At 34.0% G+C, this 9,439-nt stretch overlaps 1 pseudogene; it reads right to left on the bottom strand.

Moving 5' to 3' along the window:
* Positions 1-6,167: 6,167 nt before the first annotated feature.
* On the bottom strand, positions 6,168-6,735 carry LOC143577311 (putative calcium-binding protein CML25; annotated as a pseudogene).
* Between the last annotated feature and the right edge of the window lie 2,704 nt (positions 6,736-9,439).

Raw genomic sequence — 9,439 nt, 5'->3', positions numbered from 1 at the left:
TATAATGTTGTTATATAAACAATATCAAGCAAAATTGGTGACAAAATAATATTTTAGACAACCTTAGGGGGTGTTTGGCCTAGCTTTTTTAGCAAAGCTTATAGCTTTCTTAGGGTTTTTTTATAAAATAAGCTTAACTTGTTGTTTGGTTTAGCTTTTTTAGCTTATGCTTATAAGCTTATATAAGCTAATTTGAAGATGGTTTTTAGCTTATTTGAAGAAGCTTATTTGTTTAAGGGGGTAAATTACTCATTTGCCTTCAAATGGTGATGGATTAATAATATTGAAGCAACTTATTACTAAAACAAGTTAAAGAACGATGAATTTAACAACTTATTAAGACGTATAATCAACTTGTAGAATATAAGCTAATCCAAACACTTAAAAAGAGCTTATCAAATAATAGTAAATAAGCTATAAACTACTTTAAAATATAAGCATGAGCTAAAAATATACTTTTCGACATACCCGGAACATGCCGAGCAACATTTAACAACCCGGGTAAACATTCATCTCCATCATCATCAATTCCAATCACCGGAAACTTCAAGGGTACATGTTCCGGCAAGGCAATTAAATTAGAGCCTTTGGGGATTTCATCAGAGGCCACTAATCCGAGTCCTAACGGGCCGGAATCTGCAATTCGGATTAAAGGGTGTACGAATCCACCTTCTTTTTTCACCCATTTGATTATGTCAGGTGGGATTGGAACTAGCCGTGGAGTTACGGCAGCAGCGGCGGCGGTGGTTAAACGGCGGCGGAAAGTTAAAATCTTGGTGGGTGTTATTGGGTTTCTGGTGGCGGTTAATATTATCTTGGTGGTTGTAAAACCCATCAAATTCGACATCTTTTTGGTGGGGTTTGAGGGGTTTCGAGCATTGGTGGTTTTGAGGTTGGAATGTGGGTAAGAAATGGAGTTTGGGAAATGTGCAAATGAAAACTTCAAGCTAAGCTCGGCTCGTTTTGATTTACGTCAGATAGAGCTTAAGCTCGGCTTGTTTGAAAGTTTTTTCTTTCAAAACTCAAGCTCAACTTGTGTAATTAACGAGTGCTAGAGCTTGAGCTTGTTCGTGAGTCATTTTTCAAGTTCAGACTCGACTCGTTTCAAATTTATTTTTTCTAAATTTCAAGCTCAAATCGTGTATTAACGAGAGCTAGAGCTCGTGAGCATTTTTCAAGTTCGGGTTGACTCATTTTAAACTTTTTTTTTGAAACTTGAGCTCGTCTTGTGTAACTTACGAGAGTTAGAGCTCGAGCTTGGCTCGTGATTCATTTTTTTAAGTTCGGGCTCAACTTGTTTATTATTTATTATTTAATCTATTTATAGTTATTATTAACTTTATATATTTTGTGAAAACCTAAAACGACATTAAGCTCAGTTGAGCTCGAGGGTAGTGGTACCTTAAGCGAGCCAAAGCTCAACTCGAGCTTAGTTATGTAGTGTGAAATTGATACATATAAGACCAATACTTGGTAAGGCTTGACGAACCTAAATGATCTTATCATACAATAAGCTTGATAAGGCTTGATTTGTTTCAATATTTTATCGATTTGATATCATGTAATTCACGAGCAGTTGGACTCGTTTACACTCCTATATACTAGTGTATTTAGGTGTTATAGTCATCAGTCAAGCCTATTATGAATTTTCAAATTTTGATAATCATTTGTTGGTTTAAATCTATGTTATAAACGAAAGTAATTAAATAAAAAAAGCAAGCCTTTGAAAATAGTGAGTAATTTAGTCACTTGTCGGTTGTCATGGGTTGGTGTTCTATTGGGAAAAGTAAAGTTTTTAAAACACCAAGGAGTTGGGAGGTTTAAGATTCAAGTCTTCTATATAGCAGAAATTTGTCGTTAAAAAAATGTAAGTAATCACTTTTGATTTCAGGGTTTTGACGAAAGAGATTTTATCTTTGTTACGCTAGTGATCTTGCTCCTAACTAACTTCAATGAAGTTGAAATCAACATGGTTTGATTGTCACGCTTTAATGCCATCTTACAATTGACTAGTGACAATAATCTTCAAATAAAAACAATTAAAGTGTTTATAACTCTAAAATCATTTAAGGTAACAAAACTTTAAAGTGCAAAATGATCATGGGAGATTTAGCATAGCATGGTAGTCAAGAGTATGATTTCTAAACGAGTTGAATCCATGATATGGAGCAATTCAAAAGTGAACTTGTGACTCTAATGAATAAAATGTGGCGCAATTGATCATATCATTATCCACACTGTTGAAAATGGGTCGCATATGAAGCGATCTCCATTGTAGCTTTTGTATTTGCATTTATCGGATGTTTCGTGTGAGACTTTGAGGCGTAACATGCTCGAACGCGAACATATGTGAATATGCATCACGCGTGGATGGGTGTTTGTCATGTGGGCACATAAGTGTTACGCATGCCATTATTATTCTTCTCATAATTCTTTGATACAATGTCTTTATTCCTTAGATAAATATATTAAGAAAAAAGATCCAATTATAATAAAGAGGTAGATAAGCGGGCAACAAGCTGCGCCGCCACCCTCTTTTGAATGACAAATCCGATTATACTGAAAACAAAGTTATAGTTATTTGACGTCGATAAGTTATTGTTAATATATAACCAGTACTTAATTTCTTTGATACAATGTCTTTATAAATTTTCTTTTGTGGGGATATATTGTCACGTGGGGGTGTTTGTTGGTAGTGTTGATTGGTAATTAGTAGATCCAATATCATTATTATGTCAATTCAGTGCATGTATGATTATCATATCTTTTATTGTCATATAGCATGAGCCGGTATATGTAAGTCATTTAAGTAAGTCATTTAAGTGACTTGTAACATTCGGCTTTTTATAGTTCATACCATTCAATATTGTCCGGTTTACCTACATGACTTGTAACATCTGGCTTTTTATAGTTTATACCAGTGTTTTAAAAACCGGTTAGGCCGGTATTTTGAAACCGATATTTTTGACTGGTTATCTAGAACATCGTAGCGGCGTTTTTTTCTAAAATACCGGTTTTTACCGGCAAACCGGTTTTAAGTCCGATAAAATTTTAATATTTGTGACCCATATTATTTCAAAATTACTTTTAACCCAACAATTAATATTCAAACATGTAATTTTAGAACTAATTTTTAAAATTGAGTGCTTTTGCATTACATTTTTAATATCTAAGGGGGTGTTTGGTACAGAGAATGGAAAATGAGAGAAAATAGAAATGAAAATGGAATTGTAGAGAAAGAGAATTGGTATGGAGAATGAGAATCATTTCTCTTATTTGGTACACGAGAAAATAAACAGAGACCTCTTCCATACCCAACCCCACCTCCACCCAACCTGACACCACTCACCACCGCAGCCCCACCACCACCACAGCCCTTTCTTCAACCACAGCCCACAACCACCGGCTGCCGCCACCAAATCCCCTTCTTCAACCACAGTACACAAGAAATTAAAAAGATTCAAAATTTTGGAACATAAGATATAGAAAAAGGAGGCTCAGATCTGTCATCACTGCCTCTTTGGAGATTTTGTGGTGGTGGTTGTGGTGGCGATGATGATGATGATAATCAGAAGCCACCTGCGACCACCGCCGATTTCCACCACCACTGTCACCCACCTGCGACCACAATCACCCGACCATCTGAAAACCCTAACCTACCACGAACCACCACTTGAAACCCTAATCTCCGTTCATCCGTACCACCTGCAACCTACAACCGGTTACCATCTCTGTGTTCACCACTGCGAACAGCGGAGACGGGGTGGTGGTTGCAGACTTGGAGACGAGGTGGCGGTTGCAGACTTGGAGACGAGGTGGTGGCCGGAGACGGGGTGGTGGTCGGAGACGAGGTGGTGACATGCTATGAGGAGGCTGCTGAGAAATGGATTTCTCTTTGTTTTAAAGAGAAATGGAATTCTCTAGTTTTAGAGAAATAGAAATGAAAGTGGAAAACAAACAAAAGAAATATTTCTAATTCCATTTCTCCCCAATCAAATCCCTCTACCAAACACCCCCTAAAAGAATAATCTTACATATGCATATATGTGTCAACAATTAACTTTTGGATTATCTTTTGTTATAGGAATCATTTAGTTTTGGGTTATTTTTGGATTGAAGTTACATTTATTATAAATTATAAGGTAAACTATTCAACCAGCTGAACCTTGCGGTATAACCCGGTTCAACCCGGTTCAACCGGTTGTACCATTTTTAAGCCTAAACCGGTACAAGTAAAATACCGGTTTTTAAAACATTGATTCATATCATTCAATATTGTCCGGTTTACCTACAATAAGCTTATGGATTTATTTTGGTTGCTTGAGTGGAAACACTACAAATGACCACCCATCGTGGATTGTTCTCACTCATGCATATGATTAGTTGTAGAGTATTTATCTTATCCATAGTCATTATGTCTAAGTCTATGTTCTCTTTGACATTACAAAAATGATGTATGATTCGTCTTAGGTATCTAAAACACCATTCTAAGAGTTATCTTTTCCGCCGAGGTTCGTCTCATCGTCATAAATAGAACCTAACATAAGTTGCTCTGATTGTAACATCCAACACTCCATACCAATTAGTATGTGGTGATCATAACCATAGCACTAAGTATTTTGTAAACCACATGATCACATATCACTTGACACGAAACTGACATCGGACGTGTAATCGACACATGATGCGCAACCAGCAACGGGTAATCTTGTATAAACTGAAATATATATATTATGTTGCTCAGTACTTTGCGGACTCTTTTGGTAACAAAATCAATATTAAAAAAATTCTCTAACCATATTACTTAACATATATTTTGTTTATATTATCTACTTTTTCTGTTTGAAGCATTACATTAATATTATTATTACAATTTCAAATAATAATTAAAATAAATAGGGTGGTTAAAGGGAATCTTCATTAACGTCCATGTTTTATAAAATTAACAGGGAATAAAACAAACATATACGAACCATTAGAAAAAAAAGGTTTGTCATTTAATTCCACATGAAACAAAGAGAAATATCTAAAAGAATAATCTTACATATGCATATATGTGTCAACATCCTTTTATAATGACATATGTTAAAGAATAATCTACCTAAATCAAGGTTATGGAGTGTTTATGTCTTCATAGGAATATGGTATCAGGACCAAAAGATCCTACTAAAATAGTCAAATGTGATAGCTTTAGTTCATATTAAAGAATCAAAGTGCATTACAAGTTTATTAAATTTTGAAAGCTTAAACATGATATGATATATGAAAATACAACTGGATTGTTAAGGATTTAGATTTTAGGGGTTAAACTATTGAAATCAATTAAATTTTCAAAACTCTACTCGTATGGCACGTTGTAACATGTTAGTCTAAAGTCTAAACATCATAAGCTTGTAAAGATCTTATACTGTGCGTTTTTGCTAAACATAAATACATAATCACAAAAACTATATATATAAATATAAATATTAAGATTAAGATCATTTAGGTCTTTTAACACCCATGGTTACAACAATAAACCATTTTTTAAAACTTTCAAAAGTGAAAAACAATAATGGGTAGACAAATATAAAGGTGCAAATCCTAACCGCTTAACCAAAACATAATAAAAACTGATATAGTACAAACCAGTTTGTAACCAATACTAACTATACGTTATGATCGGTTAAGGATTTTCATATAATACTAGAAAACTAATAAATACATGAACTAAAAAGGTAAAATTTTTACTCAATAGGAAGAGAGGTCAAATATAAAAGATAATGTTTTTTTTCTAAAGGTGCAAATTCTAACTGCGTAACCAAATAGAATAATAATCGATATAGTACAAACTGGTTTGTAACAAATATTAACTGTATGCTACAACCGGTTAAGGATTTTCACATAATACTAGAAAACTAATAAATACATGAACCAAAAAAATAAAATTTTATTTAATAGTAACCAAAATAGAATAATAACCGATATAGTATAAACCGGTTTGTAACAAATATTAATTGTGTGCTACGATCGAATAAGGATTTTCACATAATACTAGAAAACTAATAAATACATGAACCAAAAAGAGAAAATTTTTACTCAATTGAAAGAAAAAGATCAAATATGAAAGATAATATTTTTTCAACTTAGGAAATCTTTAATCCCAAATTGTTTCATAATAATCCCATTAAGGCATTAACAATAAATAATATTCAAATCAATTAATTAAATCTTGACCCACTCATCATCATGACTTTAAACTCATCAAAACTAATCATACCATCACCATCTTGGTCAACGCCGGCGATCATTTTCCGGCACTCTCCGGCGGTACACTCCTCCCCTAAACTCCCCAACACCTTTTGCAACTCATCCACCGTAATCGACCCGTTTTTATCCACGTCGAAAACCGAGAATGCGTCCTTCAAATTCTCCAATACCTCATTCGAATCGACCCCTTTGGTATTCAACTCAATGAACTCATTCAAGTCGATAAACCCATGGCCGTCTCCATCCGCCTCCACGATCATCTTCTCGAGCTCTTCATGTGTCTGGGCAATGGCCCATGCAACCCATGATTGATCCCAACTCTGACGACGAGATCTTCCCGTCGCCATTTACATCGAATTTTTTAAAAACTTGTTCTAGTTCCTCAACAGATGTCACTGGGGGCGCTGACAGCGCCCCCAGTGGCAGTGGTGACAATGGTCCGGGTTTTTTTTTGGTTTTTCGGTTGAAGAGATTTTTTAAACCCATGATTGGTGAAGTGAAGATGGGTAGATCGATCTCAATCTCTCTCTTGGTGTTTGTTTGGTGTCATGATTGTTAGTATTTGATAGGAATCATGAGAGGTTTGTGAATGTGAGCACACGTCCGTACAATTAACAAATTCTAAACTAACTTAACATACATACATGCCTCCAAGTAGTTCGTGTATATATAATTTTTTTATTTATTATTTTTTATGTGTTATGATAATTTGGAGGGTGTTGGGGTATAGTTTTGTAATAGATTACATAGGTGTCCATGGTCCGGTTCAGTTAACATAATTGGTTTTAAGTTTCAATCTAAGTGAACCATTGAAACAACTAGATTGTTCGAATCTCAAACCGACCAACTTGCTTTTGTTGAAATTGTTTGCTCAATTTCTACCGATAATGAACATGATAATAGTGACGTTAGTGCCATCTTGCGGTTTTGAATTACTTGTTAATGTTTGGTAACGAATTATAAGAAGGCGTGGAGCACACACTCATTTAATATAATTGTGGGTTCGCCCCAGATCATGGGAGGTTCAGGGGGGGTCCGCAAGGTCAATGCGATGACTGAACGAAAAATGGATCTTTAAACATCTCTAGAACTCAACTACTGATCAATAGCAACTTAATTGGTTATCAAACTTCAATAGCAAACTAAAGACTAATATTAACTTGGTTATGTAGTAACAACTTTGTTTATCGATATCAAATGAGAGACGGTAGCGTCTTTATAATTTGGTAGGATCTTGCAACAGGGTTGTTGTCGGATGAAGTTCTTAATGTAACTACAACATTTACACCCTAACTTTCATTCCTTTTCACAAAACGTTACGACTTTCCACCCTAACCATTGTAATAATGCTAATAAGAGTATCATGTGAGGATCTGGTTACTCACGAGGCCGCTCTATGCGTTTGATTTGAAGTTTCATCAAACATTCTTCCATTTTGTTACTTATAACTAGTTAGTTATAACTATGGACTATAAATAGTTCATTTGTGGTTCATAACATCTTAGAATGATTATATTCACATATAAACATACTTTACATCATATTTATGCCTGTCCATGTGAATTGTGAATCTTAGAAGGAGTTTGGCCTAAGAACCTATAACAAATTATAATTGTGGCTAACGGTGTTTGTGGATCACAATAGTCAAATTCTTAAATTTGTTAAAATTAAGTTTTGTAACTTTATAAAAATGATAATTATAGACATGCAAGTATGCAACACACATAGGCAAGGGAATATGGTCCAACTTAAATTGTAGTTGTAAAGTATAAGAAAATATTTGTTTTTAATATAATAATATATTATAAATATCATATATAATATTTAATTGGTATATTAAAGACTTACCTACCCATGTGGGAGAAATGACATACAAAAATCTTAAGGTGACTCATGTTTCTTTGGAATTAGGCCCCCAAACTTTACCCCAATATTTTATCTACTGCCATGTTTTTTTTTCCTTTCTTTTATTCATATGTTACCAAAAAAGTAAAAATAAGTAATTAGCTTTTTTATTTTTCTAAGTCTTTTCTTTTCATTTTATTTATGTTTATTCACTTTCATGGTTTTGGCCTTTGGAAAGGAGAGACAGCCACCGGCGGAAAATGGATCTATATTATTTTTATCACTCCCCGATTATTGGCGCTCATGTGTCGACCAAAGTTTAAACGGTTGAGAGTTTAGGATAAACGGGTCGACAAGTTAAACACGTGTCTAAACGGGTCCAACTCGCCTAATCTATTTATAACACACACATAACACGTTTAACTAATCGTGTTAAAATGGTTAATATTCTACAGTCTATGGGTGTCAATCATGTCGAGTTGGTGGGTTGATAGGTTTTGGTTTGAGGTTAAGTTGTTCAATCCTAATCCGACTATGTACTTTTTCGTTTTATGTCTTGTCAGAACCATTTAAAATCATTTTGCGTTATAGTAGACATATTTTTTGTTAATTTATGAAAATATGTAACATAGAATGTCCTAATAATAATTAGTTACTCCTTTTGAGTGATGGGCATTTTTGTTGACAAATCGATCCGACCAAATACCATACTCACCGATATTCATCTTTCATGTTTTCGGTTTCTGTATTTTCAATTATAAATATATTTTTTTATACGGTACCGACCTCATCTTTACTTTTAAATGTTAACTTTAAAATTTGAACATTTTAAATCTTTAAAATCTAAACAATAACTTTTGATAAACCGGTTAACAGGTCAACTCACGTATTAAACAGACTTTGTTCCTGCTGAACCGTTCTATAAACAATTAACATGTCAACCCACGTCTTGTTATCTTACCCAAAACCTGTTTTTTCATGCCGCGCCAAGTTTTGCATCCCTGAACGACACGACACCCTTGAAACATGTTTATCAAAACAACAAAGCTATCGAACTTCTTTCAGTTAATCATGTTTAATAGTTCGCGTCGTGTTATTTTATATTTTTTTTACTTTTTTAAGTAATTATGAGGGTGTTTGGGATTCCTTATTTTAGCCTCCTTATAACTTCTCCATAAAATCATTACGTGTTTGAATGAGTTTAATGTTGTGAGAACAATAAGTCGGGTTTTATTTGAAAGTTGTTATCTTTGAGGTTTTTTAAGCTATGTTCTTTAATTTGTAACTTATGACTTATTAAAAAGGGAAATAGTAAGTTATAAAGATGGAATCCCAATTCCCAAAC

Source organism: Bidens hawaiensis, unplaced genomic scaffold, assembly GCF_021521415.1.
Source record: "Bidens hawaiensis isolate Kalapana, Puna unplaced genomic scaffold, B.hawaiensis_p1.1 tig00028508_1, whole genome shotgun sequence".
Classification (NCBI taxonomy): domain Eukaryota; kingdom Viridiplantae; phylum Streptophyta; class Magnoliopsida; order Asterales; family Asteraceae; genus Bidens; species Bidens hawaiensis.
The sequence above is the reverse complement of the archived record's forward strand: the minus strand, read 5'-3'. Positions and strand labels throughout refer to the sequence as shown.